At 42.7% G+C, this 26361-nt stretch overlaps 1 pseudogene; it reads right to left on the reverse strand.

Moving 5' to 3' along the window:
- Positions 1–11091: 11091 nt before the first annotated feature.
- LOC102024826 lies at positions 11092–12081 on the reverse strand (annotated as a pseudogene).
- Positions 12082–26361: the final 14280 nt, after the last annotated feature.

Genomic DNA, 26361 nt, shown 5'->3' on the forward strand with positions numbered 1-26361 from the left:
TGATGAGCTCTTCTAAAACAACAGCTTCTTACAGCTTCTATCAGTTTCCAACAGCCTCTCTCAGCTTCCAACAGCCTTTTTCAGTTCCTAACAGCCTAGGCTCTCCTTCTCCAGTTCTGCCTCTTATGCTGCTGGCAACAATCCTCAGGTGGGCCTCCCACACCCAGCACCATGCTTACTCAGTTCAGCTAGGGATTATAAATTCTAATTTTTTTTTTTTTTTTTTTTGGTGCCGGGAATTGAACTCAGGACCTTGCACTTGCCAGGCAGGCACTTATGCCACTGAGCTATATCCCTGGCCCTGGGAGTTATAAATTGACCACCAGTTGTCAATTCACTGCACTGAGGATCCCAGGGAGACCAGCGACCATGACAAGCTGGGACAGAGGCCTGCACAGAGCACCTCAGAGCCTCAGAAGCCACAGACCCTGCAGGCACATTCACATTGCACTTCTTCCAGGAGACCCAAGTCTGTGTTGCTGTACACCCCAGGGTGGTGACTTGTGACAGCAGCTTTAGGACACTGGTCTCCTTAGCAGGTGAAACTTTAGGTGCTAAAGACAGGAAGAGCCCAAACACACAGGTGTGGCTGGTCAACATCGAGTGTCTGTTACGTTTTCCTTTATTTATTTGTAATGGTTTGGTTTTTTTTGAGATAAGTTCTCACTATGTAGCCCTTGAATTCCTCCTGCTTCAGTCTCCCAAGGGCTGGATTACACGTGTGCCCTGCTGCGGTCTCCACCATATTTTAAGTTGGTGTTGGAACACGAGTCTACTCTGGCTAGGAAGCATCAGGCCAGAAAGCTCCTGATGATGAGGCTGTACCTGCTCTGTGTCACACTGTCCTCTCCCATGCTGTCCCTTAGTGTACGGTTTTGTGTAGAGTGTGGGGCTGCCATCTGCTTGGCCGGACATTCAGGAAGGCAGAAGGACAAAGAGGTGGCCTTGGGCTTCTGGGAAGCCCTGGGTGCCCTTGGCAGGTACTGGCCTGCCTGGACTCAGCCTCTCCTGCTCCCCTGCTCTTGAGATGTCTCCCTTGGGCCCTCAAAGGGTTACAAAGACAACCTGGCTTCCAGTTGGAAGATACAAAGTGCCGAGTGGCTGTAGCCTTCCTGGTACTTATTGGGGAGCTTGGAGACATTGGTGACACCACTTAAGAAAGAAACCGCCAAAAGCTCGATGGTATCTGGAGTCCAGGAGCCCATCCTGGGGACAGGGCAGGCCACCCCAGGGTGTGGGCCCCTTCACTTTTGTAATAATGGTGCTATTGAGAGACACCAACAGAGATAAAAACCTTTACTGCCAGTGCAGGAGTGTTGCAGGAGATTGCAAGGACCCTCAGAGGAGGGAGCAGGGGAATGCACTTTTATTAAGTTGTACTAGGGGTGGAGTTAATATGAGCAGACAAGGTGTTGTATCTCAAGAGGACTGGGAGTTTGTTGGTGCTTGCATGAAAAGGGAGCAGGAAGTTTAGTCTGGGACCAGAAGAAGAACATGGAAGTTAGTCTTGGAGGGGCATGTTGTCTTTTTGGGATTATTGCCATATTGGATTGTCGCCATGATGGCCCTAACAACGTTTTATGTGGGCGGAGACTCGTCATTCCCATCTTTTTGTTGTTAAGGGACGATGACTCTCTCAAACTGCTTTCTGCTGACAGGGGGCATCATGTTGGGGGCTGTTGTAGTCTTTGGGATGATGGGTCAGGCCCATGTAGAAGCTGGTACCTGAAAGCTCAGCCAAGACTAGTAGCTCTCTAGTGGTGAGGGCTTGTAACCTAGACTGGAGAAAGAGTGAAAAAAATTAACAAAGGCAGGATGTTAAAAGCAACAAAATGATGATCATGGTAAGCAGACCAAGGATGGGAAGTGGTGCCCATCAGTCAAGAGTTGATCCTCACCAAGTGGGGGTAGACCAGAGGATCATCTCTTTGTGTTTTTTTATCCGTATACTTGCGAAGTGTTTTTTTTTTTTTATCTTATCCATGACAATACCTGATTGGTTGACAAAATAGCAGCATTTCTTTCCAAGCATGGCACATGTACCACATTTTTCTGCTGTTAGGATGTTGAAAGCATGTCAGTTCTGGAGAGTTACAGCCACCAAACTATTGATTTGATTTTGGAGAGTGGCGATGGATTGTGAGACTTCTATTTGGAGAGTCAGCTCAACAGAGAGTTGCTGATAGAAATAAGTAGCCGTTACCAATCTTCCAGCCCCAAGGCCTGCCCCAAGGTCAGAAAGTACCCTTATGCTGATGAGACTTTGGGTGTGGATGACTCTTGTTTTTTGGGTTAGATGGGAGGCAGTGATTTTGTTAAGAGTGAAATCTCTATTGTTTCTTGGGAACTTAGGGTTAGGGCTGGAATCAGAAGGACTAGAGTGCAGGTTTCCCACCGTCTGGTGGGGTGGCAGGTCTAAGTGCTTGTGGGGCAAGTCATAAACCAGCCTTTGGGAAGGCAGACAGCGCTAGAGGCTTTGGGTATGACATATTGAATGCAGTGAGTGAGGTTTCCAAGTGTGAAGTTGCCCTTTGTAGAACTTAGGCAGGTGAGATTATGGGGCCAATGATCTGTGTTGTAGACAATAGAGAGGGCTGATGATCTGTGCTGTGGAAGGGAAGGTTAGGTAGGAAGCATTCCAATAAGTGCAGGAGGCCATATATAAACCCTGTTGAAAAGGAACACAGAGCCAGCACTCTGTAAGATTGGAAGAGTTGGAGAGGACATGATATGTTTGAGCAAGGAATTGTGTAATGGGGGGAGTCTCTGGTAGGTGACTTACTGGGGCTTTTGGGGTGGATTGTTGTATGAGGTTTATGACGAGGGGCAGAGTTATCACCTGAAATCTAAAGATAAGAAAGTTGCCTGTTCTTCCAGAGTAGGTGCTGATCCCATCATAGAAGGTGAGTCCCCAGGTTTTTCCCAACCAGATATTGAGGGCTGGATGTGTTTTTGATAGTGAAGGTTATTTTAACATCCAGGGCTTGAGGGGCATTTTTCTAAGATACTGTGACATGTGGGTCTGACTGTTTCCAGGAGCTGCTATCATGGTAGAGGCCAGTGGTTTCACATCCCCACTTGGAGGTGTAAAAATAGATGACATCGGAGCATTCTCTTTGGTGGAGATTGGAGGGGCTCAGTGCCAGGTAGAATCCTGCCTCTTCACAGGTGATTTCAGATGTGCCTCAAGTTATCCAAGTATTGGCATAAGGTGGAGAAGGCAGCAGGAGACAGTGAGTTGTAGCTGGGTTTGTGGTGGGGTGAAATTAGCCGAAGCAATGAGCCCCCCATTGGTCAAGGAGAGAGAGAAAGTATATGTTGGGGCAGTAGCCAAGGCCAAAGATAACAGCAAGGGAAATAGGACCAAAAGGAGGTGTTGAGGGTGGGACATGGCTGTGGAGATGTGTGAGGATGGGAAGTTATCTGATCAGGACAGGCAATTGAGGCTGGACAGTACAAGGACCACCACCATGTATAAGAACAAGAGGACAAGTTTATGTGGAATCTTATAGTCTTTTGAAGAGGTGACCCAGAGCCCAACAGTGAATGCAAGGATTAGAAATGAGATCAGAAACTAGACTGAATAGCAATACATAGGTTAATCTGGGAATTTATTGGGGATTTTGGTGAGATGAAGGCAGGAAGAGGGGAGGAGGTGTGATGACCACTCTGAAAGTTTGACACTAAGGGTTTTGGGGTTGTTGGGACACCATTTAACCTGGGTGATGTGAAACCAGGAGGATAGTTTGGTGACTTTGACCACTGTTGGTGTCATGTGGGTGACTAGATGTGGTCCCATCCACTTGGGTTGTATTCCTGTGAGTTTATTTTTATTTTTATTTTTTTTATTTTTTTATTTTTATTTTTTTTGGTTTTTCTCTGGTACTGGGAACCGAACTCATGACCTTGCGTTTGCCAGGCAGGCTCCTGTGAGTTTAGAAGATCTGAGATATATTAAGTCTCCTGAAGTTATAGGGAGGTTAGGCTTGGGGTTATCTATTGGCTGTGGGAGGCAAAGATTAGCGTGTTGTTGCAGAAGGTGTCTGAGGAAGGAAAGAACTGGGATGTAATCAGCAAGAGGGGAAATGTTTTGTGAGGTCGATAGGTTATGCAGTAGGAAGGGTCTACCATACATGAGCTCAAAGGGACTTAGAAAAGTAGGTGCTTGAGGAAGTGCTCTGAGTTGGGTCAGGGCTAAGGGAAGGAGCTGGGGCCAAGGTTGTTGTAGTTTTAAGATGAGTTTTGTAAGATGTGTTTATGGAAGGCCATTTGCCTGTTCTACCTTTCCTGAGGATTATAGATGGTATGGTATGTGTAGATGCCAAGTAATGTGGAGGCTTGAGGATACCTGTTGAGTGATCTGAGAGATGAAAGCTGGCCCATTATTTGATTGGATACTTTGAGGTAGGCCAAACTGGGGAATACTTTCTTGTATAAGAGCCTTAGAGACTACATAAGCAGTTTCCCAAGCAGTGGGGAAGACCTCTATGCACCCTGAGAAAGTACAAAGGTGAGAAGGTATCTATAGTTCTTAAGGCAAGGCATGTGTGTAAAATCTATTTGCCAGTCTTCACTTGGAGCATGTCCACAAAGTTGGTGGGTGGGGGGAAGAGGGGGATGTAAATGTCCCTGAGGTGAGATTTTGGCACAGAATTGGCAATTGTGAGTAATTTGGTGGATGATGGTTTTTAAAGAAGGATGTGTAATGACTGGATATAAGAGCCTATATAAAGCCTGGGTACCTACATGAAAGCAATTGTGCAAATTTTTGATAATAGTTAAGGCATGCTGGTCAGGAAGGAGGAGTTTTGTACCTTGGAAAATCTGTTCCTGAAGGTTTTTGCTGTAGGTAGACTGGTGTAGTAATTGGAGTTGTTTGGCTGAGTGTTGGAGTAGGGGCAAGATGGTTGGGGAAAGAGCTAGAAGATAAGAGGGATATGGCTGATGTGCCACCAATTTGGCCTATGTGTCAGCAAAAGTGTTACCTTGAGAGATAGGGTCTAATGATGTTAGTGTCCCCTGCAATGGATGACGGCTACCTGTTTTGCTGCTTCTAGTAATTTCAGGATAAGAGGGGCGTTGGTGATGGGGCTTCCTTGAGTATTGATTAGGCCCCTTTCTTGCCAGATGGGTGCATAAGAGTGATTTGGAGTCAATGAAATGTGTATTTGGAGTCAGTATAGATATTTATAACTGTATCTTTGGCCAATGTGAGGGCCCTTGTGAGGGCTATAAGTTCTGCCTCTTGTGGATGTCCCAGGTGGCAGTGGACTAGACTCTATTATTTTGGGTTGGTTGACTATGGCATAACCTGCACTGTTTTGGGTGTCTGTGTTGGTTGAGATGCCATATATGAACCTTGCGTCAGAGGCCATAAGAAGAGAGGTGCCATTAATGTGGGGGAGGGGAGGAGGCTGGGTTCATCTGTAAGACCTCAACATAATTGTGGTGGGGAACATCACCAGGGGTAGAGAGTAAAATGGCTGGGTTGAGGAGGCTGTTAGCAGAGATCGTGACTGAGGGGCCTTGTATGAGTACCAGATTGACCTGTTGTAGGCAGGAAGGAGTCATTAGGGTGGGGAGTGTTTTATGTGTTATGAGCTCATTAAGGCAATGTGGTGAGTGGATGGTGATCGATTGTCCTAAAGTGAACTTTTTTGCCTCCTGTGTTAATATGGCTGCTGTGGCAAGGGCCTGAAAACAGGGGGCCCATCTATGAACTGTGTTGTCTGTTTTGAATGGTATGCTACTACTTGAAAGGAGGGTCCCTTTTTGTATCCTAGAACTCCCACAGCATTATGGCCCTAAAAGGTAGTATACAGAATAAAGGGTTGGGTTGGGTTTGGAAGAATGAGAGCTGGGGCCTTTAACAGAGCCTCTTTTAACTTGTGAAATGTGGAATGTATAGGGGTGGTGGGATCAAAGTGTTCTGACAAGGAACTTTAGATACTTTGTATAGAGGTCGAACAAGGGTCGCAAAGTTGGGAATCCAGAAGCAAAAGAAATTGGCTAGGCCAAGAAAAGATAGAACGTGTGGTTTTACAGTTGGTACTGGGAGGCCATGGAGGAGGGCTTTGTGATCTGTAGTGATTGAGTGAGCGGTGGGGGTGAGGGTAAGTCCCAAATATTTGACTTTTGGTGAGGCTATCTGGGCTTTGGTGAGGGATACCCTATATCCACAACTTGAGATGAAGTTGAGAAGAGTAGCTGAATGTTGTATAGCTGAAGCATAGGATGGGGAGCAGAGAAGAAGGTCATCTACTCATTAACGAAGGGTACCGGGTTTGAAGTTGAGAGCTGAGAGGTCAGCAGCAAGGGCTTGGCTAAAGAAATGAGGGCTATCTCTGAACACTTGAAGTAGGACTGTCTGTGTGAGTTGTAGAGACTGGAGGGTATCTGGGTCTGTCCAAGTGAAAGCAAAGAGGTCTTAACAGTCAGAGTGTAGAGATATAGTAACAAATGCATCTTTAAGGTTTAGAACTGTAAAATGGGAAGTGGACGAGGAAATATGGGAGAGTATAGTGTAAGGGTTAGGTAGATCAGTGTCATCACTTCATTGACAGCTCTGAGACCTTGAACCAAGTGGTAGGAGTCATTGGCCTTGAGTACAGGGGGAATAGGGGTATTGTGAGATGAACGGGCAGTTCTAAGAAAATCATTGGCTAAGAGGCATTGGATTATAGGTTTGACTCCCATTGGTGTTTTGGAGCTATTGAATACTGGAGAACACAAGGTAAGGTTGAAGGTCTTTGAGGCAAATTAGCACAAGGGCAGTGTGGGTAGCATGGGTAGCATGGATGTTCCAGACTCTAGGACTGACAAGAGAAGAAGGAAGGGAGGGACACAACTGGTAACACACAGTAGCTAAGCCTGAAGAATGAGAGCTGTGTGAAGAGAGAAGATGAAAGAGAAGTTGAGGTTTTGGAGGTGATCCCTACCTAGGAGGGATGTGGGACAAGCTGGAATGACAAGGAAATTATGGGTGAAAAGAGGGTTTGGAACTGGCATGGGATGGGTCCTGTCTGGAGGACTTGTGGAGGTTGGCTGTCAACTCCCAGAACAGAAATCATGGATCAGGTATAGTGATCCCAAAACTAAGGTAGAACACTATATGTGGCCCCTATGTTACCTGAGATGTCCAGCGAGACTCAGGGCTCTGAGAAAGATACCTTGATGGGGGACCACAGATCTTGATCCCTGTCAGTCCTCTTCAGTGGTGAGACTGAGCAGGTCAGCTATCAATGAGTCCAGCAGCAGCGATGAAATCTCCTGTGAGGGTAGGGAATTACCCTCCTGTGAAGGTAGAGAACCTCACTGGTGGATAGGGCAGTCAGACTTCCAGTGACCCTCGAGACTGCAGATGGGACAAGGTCCCTGTGGTGGCCATGGGTTGGGACAGACTCATGCCCAATGTCCTTGCTTGCCACACTTAAAGCCTGGTGGGGGGGCAACTTTGTTTTGGCTTATCTTTTTCAGAGACCCCAAGTGCTACAGCCAAAAGTTGGCATTTAAGTTTGGCATGTTGTTTTGTGTCCTGTTTTTGTTGTTTCTCTCTATTATTGAAGACACAAAAAGCCAGATTAAGATCTACCTGAGGGGTCTAAGGACAAGCTCTGTCTTTTTAAATTTTGTCCAAATGTTGGGGGCGGATTGGGAAATGAATTGGGAATTAATGAGGGCTATACGCTCAGGGGATTGAGGATCTACATTAGTGTATTTGGTTAGGGTATCAATAAGGCAGGAGAGGAACTCCACAGGGTTTTTGTCAGTATGTTGTGTATATCCTGAAGTTTATGATAATTAGTTGGCTTGTGAGATATTTTGGTAAGGCCTGTGATTATGCAACTCATCATTATATTAATGCACTGTGAGCCATTGTTACCTTGATAATCCCAGTGGGGGTCCACATTTGGCACTGCAGTGGCCCCAGGAGGATGATCAGTGAGGGTGGTTGGCTTCAGCTTGTACTACCTCCCACAGCTGAGTTTTTTGTTGAGGGGAGAGGCTGAATGTAAGGATGATATAGAGGTCTTTATAATGTAAATCATGGGAATTAACCACAAATTATAATTCCTTAATATAGTTGTTGGAGTCTGCAGAGAAACAGCCTAGTCTATGAGAGGTCTGAGAAAGATCAGAGAGGGTAAAGGGGACAGAAGGGTATGTGAACTAGCCTGCTGGGCCAGCCTGTTCATGAAGACGGAGGAGGGGTTGGGGCTGAGGAAGTGTCAGCTGGCTAGAAGATGGTTGGCAGGAAGAAGGTGGCAGTTGATGAGAAGATGGATGCAAATTGGAGGAGTGAGATTGGGTGTGGTGTGCTGGATGAGAAAATGGCAATGGAAGGGTGGGGGGAAAGGTGGAGGATGGAGGAGGAGAGAGAGAAGAGAAGGAGGTGGCCAATGGAGGAGATCGGGGAGGTTGTTGTGGGTATGGTGAGGGAGGAGCAAAGGCAGAATGAATGTCATCAAGAGGGTCAATAAGGGTATCAGATGAGGGATTTTGTGATGTGGAGAGAGCTAAAAGTACCTGAGTTGCCCACACACCTGAAGGGGAGAGGGACATGCCCTGAGAGCAAAAAAGGCTTGGATGTAAGATATCTCTGACCATTTGCCATTGTGGTAGAACAAACTGTCTAAGTCACAGAGGATAGTGAAATCATGAGTACCCTCCTTAGACCAGCAGCTGCCTTATCAAGTTTGTATTGAGGCCAGGCTGTCTCAAGTAAAAAATCAGTCATTTTGGTTTAATGGTCTCCTGGAGACATAGGGTGTTCAAGTTTTTTAACAGACCCCTGAGCAGAGTGTGTTTTTGATGCTGAGAAGGAGTATTTCCCATAGTGATCAAATCGAAGGTGAGCCGGAGGCAGAAGCTGGTCACTACCCCTAGGAGGATCATCATCCTCGTTGGGGAGTAATATATATAGAGAAATACCCATTGGCTCCCACTGGTCATCACTTAGGGGACAGAGGGGCATCCTGAAGGATGTGAGGGAGTCTTGATGTGAGCTCACAATTGTGGGGGATAGAGAGACAGGATCTCCTGGAATGCGGAGCAGCTTACCTATGAGAGGCAATGTAGACCGGTGTTGGATGGAGGTTGGCAACGGCAAAGGCAGAGAGCAGAGAAGGAGGGGGTGGCTCGTTGGTGGAGGGAGCTCAAACTGGGGAAAACCCCAGTATCTACACTCCCCAACCAATTCAAGTCACGGCACCAAAAATGTAAGGTTTTGGTGTTATTGAGAGACACTGACAGAGATAAAAACCTTTACTGCTGGTGCAGGAGGATTGCAGGAGATTGCAAGGACCCTCGGAAGAAGGAGCTGGGGAATGGGTTTTTATTAGGTTGGACTAGGGGTGGAGTTAATATGGGCAGGCAAGTTGTCATATCTCGAGAAGACTGGAGGTTTGTTGGTGCTTGCATGAAAAGGGAGCAGGAAGTTTAGTCTGGGACCAGAAGAAGAACATGGAAGTTAGTCCTGGAGGGACACATTATCATTTTGGGATTAATGCTATATTGGATTGTTGGCATGATGGCCCTAATAAAGTTTTATATGGGTGGAGACCCATCAACTTTCCCTTCTTGGTCCAGCTTCCACCTGGACCAAAGCAATAGATCCAGTCACCAGCTAAGCCTGGAGACACCTGAACCAAGGGGAGCACAGCACTTACCTACTTCTCCAGACCTCACTGACCCTGTCGCCCTGTGGCTGCTGCAAATGCCACTCCACTCCCCAAAGGCACAGCAGAGGCACTTGGTTTTCTCCAGACCTGCTGACACAGATACTCCAGCTGAAGGTTGGGAGATGGAAGGGACATTTGGCCCCACACTATAGGGCCCTTGAGGCTGTACCCTAGATCTGGGCCTGGCTCTCCTGCCATCCCTGCTGTGTTTATTCCAGAAATCCAGAGAATCCCTACTTCCCCATCCTTTTTGCCCAGGCAGGCTTGTGTGACAATGGCAGGGCCAAGGTTGCTCCTGGATCTAGCCTTTGGCAACTCCAACAAGAGTTACTTTTGACCTTTCCAGTTCCCAAATGTAAATTTTTTTTAATATGGTAATTTTATGAATCTTTTTAAAGATTTACATTTTCATTTACAGTTTATTTATTTATTTATTTATTTATTTTTGGTTTTTCTCCGGTACCGGGAACTGAACTCACGACCTTGCGCTTGCCAGGCAGGTGCTTTTGCCGCTGAGCATTTACAGTTTATAAAGTGAAAAATTCACTGAAAAAAATCTTAGTTGTAAAAAGTTTGTGTATCCCCATCTTTACATTACCATAGGTTTGCTTAAAACTGTAGTACTGCAAACGCTTGAGCTCCTCCTTACTCCATATGCAAATCTCAGCAGGAGCAGAATTCATATGCAGATGGACATTATTTATACATTATTTTTGAGATCTTAGATTTACACACATCATTTTTGAGATGTGAATTACAAAGGAAATAAAATAAACTCATGGATATTTTGAATATAAAAAGTAAGATGAAATATACTACTAAATCCACATTTGTCAATTTTACAGTACCCAAGTTTTATTCCGCTTCCTGTACTGCTTTCAGACAGGTACACACAAAACTAGCAGAATATGAAATTTAAAAAAATTCAAATACTGTAGTCTGACAATACTTAGGCATTAAGAATGCAAGCATCTACTAGTCCTAGCCTGACAGTTATTTCTGCTTTAGCAGAAATCTCAAGATATTACATACTAAATCCACAGAGATGTCATTGTTGTTATTCCTAAATGTATGGGCTCTGCATCAGATAATAGTATACTGATCATTTAAAAAACAAAGCAACAAAATAGGTGTTTGACATTGAAGAGTACTGGAGAGTCTGTTCTGAGAATAGGGAGGAAGGAAATCTAAGATAAACCATGAGAGGATTACCCATCATTCCAGCTAAAGAAGCATTTGCACAGCCCGTATGTGTTGAGTAAAAACACCCGAAGCCTTTATAAAATGTTTTATAGTCTTTAAAACTCTGGAAAAGTAACAAAGGGATCATTCCATTCCCTTCCCTCCTAAGTAGCTAAAGATCAAGGAGAAGAATAGAATGCTAATGTCTATAGTATTGTTAACTGTTTAAAAGGCACTAACCCATTTGATGGTTTAGGATTAAACATGAAAATAGGCCAAATTTGAACTGAATAATAAATAGTAGATATTCCAGTCTATGTAGTTCCTGCCTAGGTGGGGGCTGTACCAGACAACTCATTATGCTCCGATTCATTGCTCTGAAACTGGAACATGTGCTTTACGTTCTGACACGGAACAATCAGAGCTCTGGGATGGAAAGCCTGGGGTCTGTGTCCTGGGGACAACAGCTGGCAGGACTCTCTTTTCCAATCTCACATCTTCCCAAGAGTCCCCACTTTCACTTCCACCCAAACAGCTCCACTCTGGGCGGCCAACAGCTGGGAACAGCATCGTGGCTGCTCAGAGGCTTTGGGCTGGGTGTTGGGAAATCATCCAAACCCACCTCTTCTTAAAGTCTGGTGTGCACCATTCGGGAGAATATTTGGCTAGGTATTTAGAGATTAACTCCCTCCAATACAAGAACTTGTGTCATTAATGATGGAGTGGTTTGTTTGTTTGTTTGTTTGTTTTTTTACCAAGCAGGAGAATTTCCCATAATTCAATGGATTTTCAAGCTTCTACTTCCAAATTGAGAAGGCACAAAGCTAGTACAGATGGTCTTGGTTTTGATAAAACAAGTTGGCAGTTATAAGCTTTCAGCTGAGCTTTGTAGTCATCAAAGCTCAGAATTTCTGTTCTCAAGTATGACCCAGTGCAATCGTATGGTAGAAGTTCAAAAAGTTTAAGGCAGTCGTAGCTTCCAGTTCATAGTGTGATTTTTGTGAAATTATTTTTTCCATCTGTTTTGTGTCAGGAGCAGTACATTAGCATGGCCTAATCCCAATCACATGAATAGATAGAATAGTGCATTCTTCATTAACCACTCAACACCCATCAAAAGACAAAAGACTTCCGTGTGGCATAAATGTTTAAGTTTCATCTGCACCAGAGCCAAGAATCTGCCCAAGATATTGACTGCCAGGACAAAAATTTCGTACCAGGTCCAAAAGAGTTAAACTCTGAAATCTTCTGCTTTGGCATTTCCCAGGGTAGTAACCTCTGTCAAGCTCAGACCTTATTCTCAAGGTTAGATTCTCTGTTCTTGTTGTAGGGAGAAGCTCAACAATCCAAGAAGCTGGACTCCTTCATGCCTTGCCAAGTACTCTGGCCCTAAATCCTTCGTTTTGCCAAGATGCTCTCCTGCTGCCCTCTGCATCCAGCTTGAGGGGGCATGGGACCCAGAGGAAGCTGAGTACCTGGAAGGCTCTGGGCAGGCCAAGCCAGGGAGAAAGATGTGTGTGTGTGTGTGTGTGTGTGTGTGTGTGTGTGTGTGTGTACTTGTGCAGGGTATTTTTTTTTTTTTTTTACCATTTCAAGGCTCTTGTTTCTCTGCAGTGTGTTTTCCATGTATATAAAAATAATGTGTGCTCACTATAAAAACAGAATCATCTTTTGTGTTAATGTTTGCATATGATATTTGAAATATATTTATGTATTACATTTTCCATATGTATAAAATTAATACATAGTTATGCTAAAAAATAGTCATGGTTGTCTTTTAAATTTTTTTTAATATGTTGTGTTTTCTATACATGTAATATAGGTAAAAAAGTAATATATGCTCACAGAAAAAGTAGTTTGTGAAATTGAATATAACTTATGTATAGTAAAGAGAGTAGAATTTAAGGAAATAGCACAATACATTTTCATGTGTGTCTATGTGAAGATTGGATCTTCACACTGAACTATATCCCCACTCTTTTTTATTTTTACATTTTTGGGGCTTTTTTTGAGACAAGCTCTTGCTATATAATTTTTCCTGGCTTTGAACTCACTATGTGACTCAGGCTGGGTTTGAATTTGCAGTGATTCTCCTGCCTCAGCATTCCACATGTTGGGATTACAGGTGTGTGCTACCATCCTACTTTTCTTAATTTTGAGATAGGATCTTGCTTTATTGCTAAGTTGTCCAGGCTGACCTCATTTTTGAGCTCCTCCTGGTCAGCCTCCCGGCCTGCTGGAATTACAGATATCTGCCACCATACTCTGCTACACATGTCTATTTCTGTGACCACTCACATGAAGAATGCCACAGCAAAGGGTCCCAAATGTTACCTCTGTTTCTACTCTTAGCACTGTGAACTGGGGACCTGTTGTAAGGCATCATGTAAGTGTAATTTCTTTATTAGTACATTTCTTTATTAGTACATGCAGTAAACAATGACTGCAGTCCTTGTGGGAAGCTGGTACATGTACATAGCACACCCCAATTCCTCTTGCTCCTCCCCTTTCCCTACCTCCCGCCCCTTTTCTTTATCACTCAATCCCCTCCCCATTTGAGAAAGATCCATCCCCTACTTCTGAGTCCCTTTTTTTTTTTTGGTACCAGGAATCAAACTCAGGATCTTGCACTTACCAGGCAGACACAATGGCACTGAGCTATATCCCCAGCCCCTGATTATCTTTTATTTTGCTCTTTATTCATAATTTGAATTTTTCATATAAGGAAAATTGTGACATATAAGCTTGTGTGTCTGGTTTATTTTACTTAACATTGTGGTCTCAAGTTGTGTCCATTTTCCTACAATGACTCAGATTTATCCTCGTTTTGTAGCAGAACAGAGCTCCATTGTTTGTAAATACCACATTTTCTTTACCCATCTGTTGATGAGTACATAGTCTGCTCTCAGGATTTAGCTATTATCAACTGTGCATCTATAAATATGGGTATGCATATATTAAGGTAATGTGATGTCATTTACTTTTGGGAAGATACCTAGAAGGAGAATAGCTGGGTCAAATGGAATTCCTAGTTTTAGGTTTTTGAGGAATCTCTATTTTCCTTTTCATAATGGTTGTAGTAGGCCACACTCCCTGCAACCCTGTAGAAAGGCTCCTTTTCCCCTTCAACCATGCAGTATTTTCTTTTTGCATCGGGAATCAAACTCAGGACCTTGCACTTGCCAGGCAGGTGCTTGTGCCACTGAGCTATATCCCCGGCCCAGCAGTATTTGTTAATTTGAACTTTTTTTTCTGAGACAAGGTCATGCTCTGTAGTTCAGGGTGGCCTTGAACTCGAGATGATCCTCCTGCCTCAGCCTCCTGAGTGCTGGGATTACAGGTATGTGTCACCATGCTTGGCTTGTTAACTTGATTTCTGGATGATAGGGTAAGATGGAATCTCAGTGTTTTAATTTACATTTCTCTAATGGCCAGCAATATTGAGCATTTTTGCATGTATTTACTGGCCATTTGTGCTTCTTCTGGGAGGTGCCTGTTCAATTCACTTGCCCATTTTTTATTGGGTCTTTTATTTTGGGGGGTTCTAATTTTTGAGTTCTTTACATATTCTTGACATCAATACTCTGTCTGAGAAATTGCTGGCAATTTTTTAAATTCAGATTTTGTAAGTTGTCTTTTCACTCTGTTGGTTGCTTCTCTTGTTGTGTTGAACTTTTAAAATGTGACGAATCCTATTTGTTGATTCCTAGTACTATTTCTTGTGTTACTGAGGTTCTGTTCAGAAAGTCCTTATCCATGTTATAACTTTAAGAGTTTTATCTAATTTATCCTCTAGCAGGTTAGTATCTCTGTTTTAACATTTAGTTCTCTACTCCATTTTTATTTTAGTTTTGTACATAGTGAGATATATGGGTCTAGATCCAATCCTCTACATGTGGAGGGCCACATTTCCCAGCACCATTTATGAAAGAGTCTCTCTTTCTTTGTCAGTGAGCAAATAGTTCATGTACTTGGGATTGTTTTCACATCCTCTATTCTGTTCCATTGATCCTCATGTTTTTGTGTTAGTATCATGCCTTTCTTTCTTTCTTTTTTTTTTTTTTAATCATTGTAGCTTTGTAATATAACTTCAAGCCCAGGATTGTGATGCCTCTTGCTTGACTATTGTTACCCAGGATTGCTTTTGCTATTCTGGTTTCTTGTTCCACATAAATTCTAGGATTTTTCTTCCAGTTCTGTGAAAATATTATTCATATTTTGATTGGGATTGCATTAAGTCTGTACCAATTTTGGGAGTATGATCATTTTGAGTATGTTGGTTATCCCTATGCATAAATAGGGAATATTGCTCTTTCTTCTGATGTCCTCTTCGATTTTATTTTTCAGAATACTGTATTTTCACTGTAGAGGCTTTTCACTTACATAGGTAAATTCCTAAATATTTTATTTTTCTTGGTGTTATTATGAATGTTGTTTTTTCCTAATTTCTTTCTCAGTGGGTTCATTATCATTATGCAGGAATGCTATTGATTTTGTATACTGCTGCATTACTGAATTTGGTTATTCTAAGAGTCTCTTGGTGGATTTTTTTCAGTTTTCTATGTAGAAGATCAAGTCATCTGAAATAATTTTAATTTGACTTGTTCCTTTCCTGTATATATTCCTTGTATTTCTTGCCTATTTTCTCTTACTAGTGTCTTGAGTAATATGTTTAACAGGAGTGGTGATAGTGGATATCCTTGGCTTGTTCCTGATTTTAGAGGGGAAAGCTTTCATTAATATGATGTTGGAAGAAAGTTTGTCATAACTGACTTTTGTCAGATTGAGACAAGATCCTTCAATACCTATTTTCTTCAGTGTTTTTTTTTTTATCATGAAAGGATGTCGGATTGTTAAAAGCTTTTTCTGTCCATTATTTGATCATATAATTTTTGTCCTTGCTTCTGTTTATGTGGTAAGTTACATTATTGATTTGCATATGTTGAGCCATCCTTTCATTCCTGGGATGAAACCTACCAGATCATGATGCATGTTGTTTTAGATGATTTGCTGCATTCTATTTGCCAGTGTGTTGTGGAGAATTTTTTTGCATCTATATTCATTAAAGATATTAGTCTATGGTTCTCTTTTTTGGTTGCATTCCTGTCTGGTTTTGGAATCAGGTTAATGCAATTTCCAGAAATGACTTTGGGAGTACTTCTTTTTAGTTTCGTTAAAAAGCTTAGGGAGTATTGGTGCTAGATCTTTCTTGAGTTTTTGCAGAACTCAGCAGGACCTGGGATTTTTATAGTTAGTAGTCCTTTTATTACTTCATCCATGAAATTTCATTGCCTATTACTGCATTGTTCAGAGTTTTAAAATTTTCTCGGTTCAGTTTTGGTGATTCATATGTATTTAGGAATCTTATTTCTTCTGAATCATCTGTCTTAATTTCTTTCTCATTGCTGGGACAAAATGCCCAACACCCACAAGTTAAAGGAGGAAAGGTTTATTTTACCGCACAGTTTGTAGAGGCTTAAGTTCATAGTCTGCTGGCTCCAAGGCAGAGTGGCATGGCACAGAAGAAGCAGTCCAGGGCAGGGCAGGCAGGAAGCAGTGAGTGCACCTTTTTCCTGCCCCTGCCTCTTCAATCCAGGCTACAAGCCCCAGGGTGCAGCTTCGTTCTTTAGTGAATCCATTCAGCCACACCCAGAACTATGCTACTCAGTCCTTCAAACGGAAAACTGATTCAGTATCACATACCCTTAATCAATATTCACACAACCTACATCCAGCCATCTCTGAAAAGCCCCAAGTATGAGCTCATGAGCCTTTTGGGAGACATCTAGGTGTAAGCCATAATATTGTCCAATTTATTGGTATACAGCTTTGCAAAGTAATTGTTAATAATCTTTTTTAAAATTTTGGCTGTGTCCACTGTGATTTCACCATTTTGTTTCTTTTTTTTTTATTATAAAGAGAGTAGTAAATGAGAAACAAACAAACAAACAAATAGAACAGTAGCAGCATACCAGTATCACAAACATAAACAAATCAAAGCAAGAACATTCAAAGTGATACAGGGTCTCAAGACAAAATAATATGAATCAACAGTGGTTGTTACATTACATATCACTTTCCTCAACTACATTGTTCAGACTACCAGATATAAGAATGAAAGATTGCTCAAAGCATTAAAGAGAATAAGAAAATAATTCTTCAATAAGACATTAGAGATAATACAGAGGTTCACTAGACAAGGTGGTAGGAGTTCACCATTGTAATTCCATTGTATATTGTTACCTTCTAATCAGTTGCTCAGACCACCAGACACAAGCATGCAAAGTTGATCACAACATAAAAATTGTGAGCATTAACCGTTCATTTCTATATACCATCATCAGACAAAAAATACAGAATGCTTCACGAATTTGTGTGTCATCCTTGCACAAGGGCCATGCTAATCTTCTCTGTATCATTCCAATTTTTTAGTAGATGTGCTGCTGAAGTGAGCACACCATTTTGTTTCTAATTGCACTGGTTTAGGTCATCTCTCTCTTTCTCTGGCTTAGATTGGCTAAGGGCTTTTTTATTTATGCGTTGGAAGAACAACTCTTTTTTTGTCTTTTTGAGACAAGGTTTCACTATGGAATTCAGGCTGGTCTTCAACTCATCCTGTAGCCTGTGGAGAAGGACATTCTTTTGTTAGAGAAAGCACTGAGGATACACAATGATTTATTTATTGTTTGTTAGGGTTTCTTAAGACAGCCCGGACTGGCCTTGCGTTTACAATCCTCCTGTCTCAGCCTCCCAAATCCTGGGATTACAGGCATGTGTTGGATTACATGTAGAGAAGGATAATCCTTTAATTACTCTTTCAATGTATTGCCTCAGGCCTGATCAAGCCATGTGATTGTTTAATTCTGGAGGGAGTCTAGCAAAAGTATTGGTGGAAAGGATAAGATTGCAAAACCTATGTCCTTGTGGAAAGCCACAAGGTCAACACTAAATGCTTTACTGAGACATGCCTGAAGCAATGGTAACATGATGGCTTACTAAGTCACATCTCATACTTGTGATAATTGAGCTGTATTATCCTTGCTAAAATGTTTGGTATCCGCCCATTTGTACTAGCTATGCCCTTGGTTCTCGCTCAATAAAAGGTGACTGAAATTGGTATTCGAGGCTGCAGTCCAGAGGCTGTAAGCCCCCTGTTCCCAGAATTTTGTCTCTTTTGTTTTTCTTGTTTCTTTTACTTTTCCTTTCATCCGCAGGTACCTCTTTCTCAGGACCTGTCACCCTGAACAGAAACAGAACATACAACGACAGTAGCCCAGCCTGGCCTCGAACTCACAGCAGTCCTCCTGCCTCACTCCTGACTACTGGGATTACAGGCCTGTACCACCATGTCTGGCCTAGAATAACTCTTCAAATTATTGATTCTTTTTTTGGCCTCAATTTCAATGATTTCTGCTGTAATCTTTATAATTCCATCATTGTACTAGTTAAGGTTTGGATTTCTTTGCCACTTTTGACCAGTTTCACTTTGTCTGAACATAAAGTAGCTACACACGCCTTTTTTTCTAGTTCCCATTGCATAGAATATTGTTTTCCATTCTTTGATTTTTTTTTTTTTCTTTTTGTACTAGGAATCAAACTCAGGGTCTTGTGCTTGCCAGGCAGGCACTGTGCTGCTGAGCTATATCCCTCAGCCCCATTCTTTGATTTTTAGTCTATGAGTTTCTTTTTGGATTCAATGTGTTTCTGTATACAGATATTGTTGCATGTTGTGTCTTGATCTATTCTGCCAGTCTGTGTCTTTATATGGGGAAGTTAAGATCAGTCACTTTGAAAGTTATTACTGATAGGTAATATTCTTGTCATTACCTTATTTTCTTGTTGTTGATTTCCTTTCTTTTTCCTTCTATTTAACTGCTCACTCTATCTGGTGCATTCATTCTATTAAACCTTTTGTAATTGTTACCTTCATTCTCTTCTCCTAGGATATGCTTGAGAATTTTTTATGTGCTAGGTTGGTGGTCATGAATTTCTTTACCATGAAAATAACCTTATCATGAAAATATCTTATTTTTCTATCTATTTTGAAAGATAATTTTGCAGGCTATATCAGCCTGGGCTGGGATTTGTTTTCTATTAGGGGTTGAAACACTTCACTCCAAGCTTGCCTGGCTTTTAAGGTTTGTGTTGAGAAGTTTGCTGTAATTTTACTGGGTTTACCTTTAGAAATGATTTGTTGCCTTTCTCTTAACTGCTTTTAAGATTCTGTTCTTGCACTGAATATAATTTCTGGGGTTTTGACTACGATGTGTTGTGGAGAATTGTTTTTTCTACTTGTGCTTATTTGGGGTTCTATATGTCTCACCTATCTGTATGTTAAATTCTTTTCCCTTACTTGGAGAATTTTCTGCTATTATTTCACTAAAGAAGTTTTTTATGTTATTCTTATTGTCTTCTGATTTTTCACTAATCTTAGATTAGTTTTTTTTTTTTTTTTTGTCTTTTTGAGCCAGGGTTTCACTATGCAGTTCAGACTGGCTTTGAACTCACTTTGCAGCCCAGGCTGGCCTTAAACTAACAGTGATCCTCCTGCCTCCCAAGTGCTGGGATTACAGGTATGTTCCACCATGCACAGTTTAGTTTAGTCTTCTTTGTGTTGTCTAGGAACTATTGAATCCATTTTTCATGTTTTCTTATTGGCTTTAAGGTATCTCTATGAATTGGACATCAACAACAGCTCTGTCTTCTAGTTCTGACATGATGTCCTCACATTGGTCACTTCTGCCCATAGTTTTGATAGATTTTTTAAAATCTCCTGTATTTTTCTTCAAAACTTTTTTATGGACTTTGATTTTTTTCTATGCTGGTCATTAATATTTTGCATTGTTTTGTTTAGCTCAGTTAGCTTTTTATTAGAGTCTGCTATAGAGTTGCTGATCTTTCCCTGCCTGCCCCAATAGCTGTTTACTTATATCTTCTGTGAGCTTGCTAAATGCCTTTGGATCTGTTTTGTTATCTCCTATAATATAATTTCAAGTCATCCAGGTGTATGGTGTTTAATTTCCCCCCCTTCAGTGCCCCATGGATCAGCTTTGGTGAGGTGGGAGTTTTTGGAGGCATTTTGTTAGTATGTCTTCTCATGTTTCTATTTTTTTGTTTTTGTGTTGAGGCTTACAGGTTTATAATCAGGTTTTGCTTCTGTAGGTAGATCTCTTTAGTTAATTTCTACTTTTAGTTAATTTCTACTTTTCAGTCTTCTGGATGTGCATACCTATTGTCTTTTGTCTTTGTCCCAGGGTCCAACCAACTCTGTTTATTGGGATGGGAGGTTGCAGAGTATTTGACCCAGTATGCATTTGGCAAGGATGGGACACATTACTTACTGTTAATTATCCCAAGATAATCCAGATACTGGCATCCCAAGAAAACTGATTAATAGCAACAAGCATGTCTCCTTGGTTATAGTAGAAAAATCAGCATCAATTACGGTGTCAAATAAAACAGTATTGACAAACCCAAACCATACTGCCCTCGACCATAGAAAAGAAATCTATAATTATAACATGAATACTAATAGAAACCAAATACTGACTTACCGTTGATCTACAGTAAGTATATCCTAAGTGGGACAACTTTACCTCTACTAGCAATAAAACAGTGTTCAATAGCAATAGCATGAAGTTAATGAGCTGATTCATGGTGCATAGTAGTTATACTAGCAAAGGTTGGGGGTGAGAGAATGAAAAGAATAAAATTTGAGAAATTAATAGGATATGAAAAGGAGGAGAGAAAAGTGAGATAGTTGATTCTATTGAGAAGCAAAAGGAAATTAGTAGTGTTATAGAATAGGTGCAGGAAAGAACAAATAAGAAAAAGAAAAAAGATAAACAGAGCAAAATACTGGACATAAGAGAAAGTTAAAAAGGAAGGGAAAAGTTGAAATAGGAAGAGAGAAAGGAAGAGAAAATAAACTATGTGAAGGAAAAACGACAGAAAAAATGCCAAACACCCAGACAACCCAATGAGGGAAAGATCAAAATAATAAAATATAGCAGAAAAAAAAGACTGAGTCAAAGAAAGAGAATTTATGTGTTTTTGACTGAGTGGTTTCTTTTCTGCATTCTTGAAATCCAGCCAGCCATAATGTTCTCCACCTGGCTTTAGGCCTATGTGATTTTGAGGTGCTCTCCCTGCACCAGAGGCCCCTCTGTCCATTCACTCCAGACTCATGTTACAATCCAAGGTATATCCTTGCTCCCATTGGTAGATAGGAAATAAGATCAGCATTCTGGTCTCCGCTGGATGTAGGCTGCAGGGTGGGAGTTTGAGTGGACTATTGGACAATACATGAGTGCTCTCTTTTCTCCCTTTGTGTTGTCCTTGTCTTAGGATCATGTTGGTTGGTTCTTGTCTCTTCTGCCCTGTGCCAAGGGGAAGAACTAGCTTGGAGTTGGTGGGTGGTCTTGCCCTTGCACAGGGGTAGGGTGTGCTGTGTGTGCCTGTTTCCTCATGTGCATGAAGGGTGCTATCTCATGCGGGTCAGCTTGCTTGTGTCAGAGGAGGGACATCATGCAGCCAGAATGGGCTTGCTTGCTTGACTTGGAGCCAGTATCTCTTTTTTATATCTGGCATATTTTACTTAGCATTATTTTGTGAGATTCACATAATTCAGGTTTTTTGCAGATTAATATCTGATATTTTGTTTTTGTTTTTTTTTTTTTTTTGGTGGTACTGGGAATTGAACTCAGAGCCTCATGCATGCTGTGTAAGAGCTCTATCACTGACCCACACCCCTGGTCCTGTGAATGTCAAACCACAGATTTACTCACTATACTGTTGATGGATAACTGGGGAGTTTTTAAAGTACTAATTATTACAAAGAATGCTATTGCTCAAAAAATATCTTTGCAGACTCATGGGAAAATGACAATAGGGTCTTCTAGATGTGAAACTTGCAGGTCAAAGATATATAAAATGTTGGCAGGTGATGTCAAAGAACCCTTGTGGAAAGATTTTGCTCCTGTCCACTCCAGCTAACACTGAGTGGGAACACTTGTTTACCTTTTCTATTGCCAGCACTAGCTTTCATTTAGCTTTAAAACTGATGCCATAAAATAAAAACAGTATATCAATTTGGTCTATATTGCTTTCATTGTGTGTGAGGTTCAAATCTTCTCTTGGATCCACTGATCCTTTGTACTATCTTTTAAGAATTGTCTGAATGCTTTACCTAAATCTTTCACCTACTTTCTATTGGATAATTCATTCCTTGCAGATTAAAGAAAGTAGGGAGCCAGCATAGTGGCACAACACACGTCTGCAGTCCCAGCACTCTGAAAGGCTGAAATGGGAGGATTGTAAATTGAAGCTCAGTCTGGTCAAGTTAGCAATTTATCAACACCCTGTCTCAAAATTATAAAAAATAAGAAAGGCTGGGATGTAGCTCAGTGCAAAAGCCTTGGGTTCAGTGCCCAGGACTGTCCTGCTCCCCAAATAGAGCTACATATTTGGAAGGCATGGAAAGAAATAATTTTATACCTGCAGTAAAACATAGGCAATTCTACTGACATCCACTTAGAAACTCAACTATGCAACAACACTCCTCCTTTTTTGTATGCCTCAATGTGTTCCTCACTTTCCCATCCCTGAGACAAAATACCTGACATCTGCAACTTAAAGAAGGAGAGGTTCATTTGGCTCACAATTTCCAGTGGGCTGGCTCCAAGGCAGAGGCAGCTTGGTGGAAGGGCCTGGCAGAGGAGCCTGCTCACAGCATGGCAGCTGGGAAGCAGAGAAAGAAGAGAGGAGCTGGGAACAAGAATACACCCTTCCAGGTCACACCCCAGTGACCCACCTCCAAACGGCCCCACATCCTAACAGCACAGAAGCCGTGAACTCTTCCATGAATGAGTCCACTGATGAGTGTAGTGGCCCCCTGATCTAGTCACTTTCCGTACACGTGAGGCATGGGGGGCATATCTGAGCTCTCAACCTTGACACTCAGGAATGCAATACCTAAAATGAGCAGTTTAACTTTGATTTTAGTAAATGCTTTGGAAGAAATAAACTCAGAGCCAGAAGTGCCCTCATGTCTCTGACTGCTTCCATGGCCAACTCCATTAATTTACTGTGGTGTGCTTTCCTGCCCAGCTCAGATAAGGCCTCAGAATCCTTCCTAACTCAGTCTCCATAGTGACTGGGGCTGGCATGAGCTGTAGCCCTGGTGTGCCCATGGTGAAATGTCTCCTACTGCTGTAAGTTAACTGAATGTACTAACTCACAGCAGAGGTAGCATGGGCAGCTGGAGGAGCTCAGCAGGCTGAGGGAAGAAGAAGGGAGCATGGGGGAGAAGATAGTGGCTCTTATCAAACAGCTAGTGGACAGCAGAAGCTGGATCAAAGAGGAGTGTGGAAAGGGATGGTGAGCCAGGAGGGTGTTACGAGCCCAGGGATCCCTGCTGGAGCATGCTGGTCAGTTGTGTCTGTGGTCCTTTCCTATGCACTTTGACACCAAAAGTTATTTGAAGACAGCATCAAGCCCTTCCAAGCACTAAAGTTGTGGGTGTGACAGCTCCACAGGATGGAGTCTTGGGTGACAGTGAGGACCAACTTTTTTTTCCCTGGTACTGAGGTTGAACCCAGAACCTGTGCACAAGCTGCATCCCCGGTCTTTTTAAAAATAATTTATCTTGAGACATAGTCTCACTAGATCAGTAAGTTGCCCAGGCTGGGCTTTAAACTTGTGATTCTCCTGTCTCAGCCTTCCAGAGTGCTGGGATTACAGTTGTGCACCATCATACCTGACTTCTCTGAAGTCTTTGATGCTCTTGTTTGGCTTTGATGCTTAGCGGGGCTGACCAGGTCTCCTGTGTTTGCATTTCAGGCTGAGAATCTTTAAGTTAGCATATTTGCCCTGGCATTTTGCTGGTTCTTTTTTTTTTTTTTGGCCACTGGAGCTTCCCCACTCTGCTGCCAGGTGGCTTTGTAATGTAAACTTGAAAATGCTAAAGCCTTTTCCCCCATGGCCACTTTGGGATGGCTTGGTTGCATTCCCAAATCCTTCCATTTAATTCCCTGGCTTCACATATCCCTCTCATCCTCTCCTCATCCCACTGTGGAATGTAGTTACACACCTTGAGGGGGATGTTTTGCCTGGGGTTCGCTACTGTTTGCCACCTGGATGTCTGTGCGGAGCTGAGCCGAGGCTATTGGGCTCTCTGAGCACACCCAGCCTCCTTATCATCTCCTTCCTCTGTGGGTGTGTACACAGTCTTGTGCCAGTGCTGTGCATGCAATGCCTCAGTACTGTGTGTGTGGTGTGCCCACTGCATCAAAAAGCAAAACACTGAGTGACATTTGTTAAACTAACTAGTACTGAGCACTGACCAGGAGCCAAGTCCTGTGGCAGCTGCCATGGTGACAGTGGGAATAAGGCAGAGTCCTCAGTGAATGCCAACCCCAGACTGGCTGCCAGCGGGCTCGCTTTGGCCCCCATAGTGACCTATGCAGGCTCCAAGCAGGTTTTTTTCTTTTTCTTTTTTAATAATGGTAAAATACATATAACAAAAATATTGTGTGCATGCATGTGTGTGTGTGTACATGCACGTGCATATATGCTTGTGTGTATTGCTGGAGATTGAAGCCAGGGCCTTTACACTAAGCTACATCACCAGCCCTTTTTATTTTTTTTTGAGACAAGGTCTTGCTAAGTTGCTGACTTTCCTGGGTGGGCTTGAACTTGACCCTCCCACTTCAGCCTCCCATAGGGTTGGGTTTACAGCTGTGCACCACAGTGGCATCTTAACCACTTTGAGATGTGCAGTCAGTGGCATTAGTTGCATTCGCAGTATTGTGCAGCTGTTACCGCTATCTCCAGAGCTTTTCCACCTTCTGCAGCTGCAGCTCTGTTCCCATCAAACACTGGCTCCACATCCCCTTCCCAGAGCTTGCAAACCCTCATTCTACTTTCTGTCTCTGAATCAGAAGACCCTAGAGACCTCATATAAGAGGAATCACACCGAGTTTGCCCTTTTGTGACCATCCAACTCACTCAGCGCGTCTTTAAGGTGCACCCACGTTGAATGTGTCTGAGTTTCCTTTGTTTTTAGGGCTGAGAACCCATTCATGCTCCACTGCACGGAGAGCCCATGCTGTGCTTACTCATCACCAACGATAGACCTTGGCTGAGAAATTCTACCACTGGGCTGCTGGGAATAACGCTGCTGCCAACGTGGTTGTACAAAGACCCAGTGGGTTTTACGTGTATTGAATTAATGGCTAGCGTTCAACAACTGGGAGATTTCAAACCTCCAAAAACGCAGTGTCCTACTTATGAAAGTGATCTGGCCAGGTGTGGTCTCACAACACATCTCTGTAATCCCAGCATGCTGGGAAGCCAAGGCAGAGCAACTACAAGTTCAAGTCCAGCCTGGGCAACTTAGTGAGATCCTGTCTCAAAACAAAATTTAAAAAATTAAATTTTATTTAAAAAGGGCTGAGTATAGCTCAGTGTGAAGGCCTGGGTTTAATCCTAACTACTGAAGAAAAAAAATTGTTAAGGAAGATCTGGCCGCATCCGGCCATAGTGATGCAGAATGAGCTGCTTCCTGCAGGACAGGTGGGCCCATTCCTGAGGGAAAAACATCTGCCTACACTACCTGTTATTACCCAGAGCTAAGAGCAGCAGTTGATGTGGTTTATTACTGTACCTAGCACTGTGGCTTTGTTTATGGTGCAGCTAGAAAACCTCTGAATATTTCCATCACCTGTGTCTCCATCAAAAGTGGGAAATAAAAACCCAGCGGTGAGGCCTCCAGGTTCAGGGAGAGAATTTTCCTGCATAGTGAACGTGCAGACAGAAGCTCGAGTCTGAAATCGCTCACCTCCATGAGAAGTTGGAAGGGATGCAGCTCTGGAGAGTGAAGCCCCTGGGGTGGGGTTCTGCCCCACAGCTGTCGGCACATCAGGGCTGTTTGAAGCCACCCAGTTTGTGGCACTTTGCCTTAGCAACCGCAGGAAACCAGAGGAGCAGGGAAGTGGACAGTATCCATAACCCCCCAGGGGTCGCCTGCTAAGGGGAGATGTGTGCCCCTCCAGAAGTCATTTTGCAACTGGATTCCAGGTACAACACTGTTAAGAGGGAAGTGCGGGAAGTGATTAGGCCATGAGGGACTGTTGTGGTTTAAAAGGGAAGTGTTTCCTGAAGACCCACGGATTGAAGGCTTGATGATGAGTTCATAGCTCAATGGACTGTTAGTGGGTGGAGCCCAGCAGGAGGAAGGTGGTCACTAGGGGGTGCACCTCTGCACACCTCTGGTGTGTGTGCATGTGTGTGCACGCACGCGCATGTGTGTGGTTACTGGAAATTGAACCTAGGGCCTTTGCTGGTGTTTCCTGGGTATCCAGCCCTTTTATTTGTCAATTTTGAGACAGAGTCTCACTAAGTCATTAAGTTGCCCCAAAAAAGGCTTAAACTTGAACTTGAGATCTTCCTGCATCAGCCTCCCAGAGTGTTGCAATTATAGGTCTTCTGTACTTCCCTA

Source organism: Chinchilla lanigera, unplaced genomic scaffold (assembly GCF_000276665.1).
Source record: "Chinchilla lanigera isolate Chin_1 unplaced genomic scaffold, ChiLan1.0 scaffold00105, whole genome shotgun sequence".
In the NCBI taxonomy this organism is placed as follows: domain Eukaryota; kingdom Metazoa; phylum Chordata; class Mammalia; order Rodentia; family Chinchillidae; genus Chinchilla; species Chinchilla lanigera.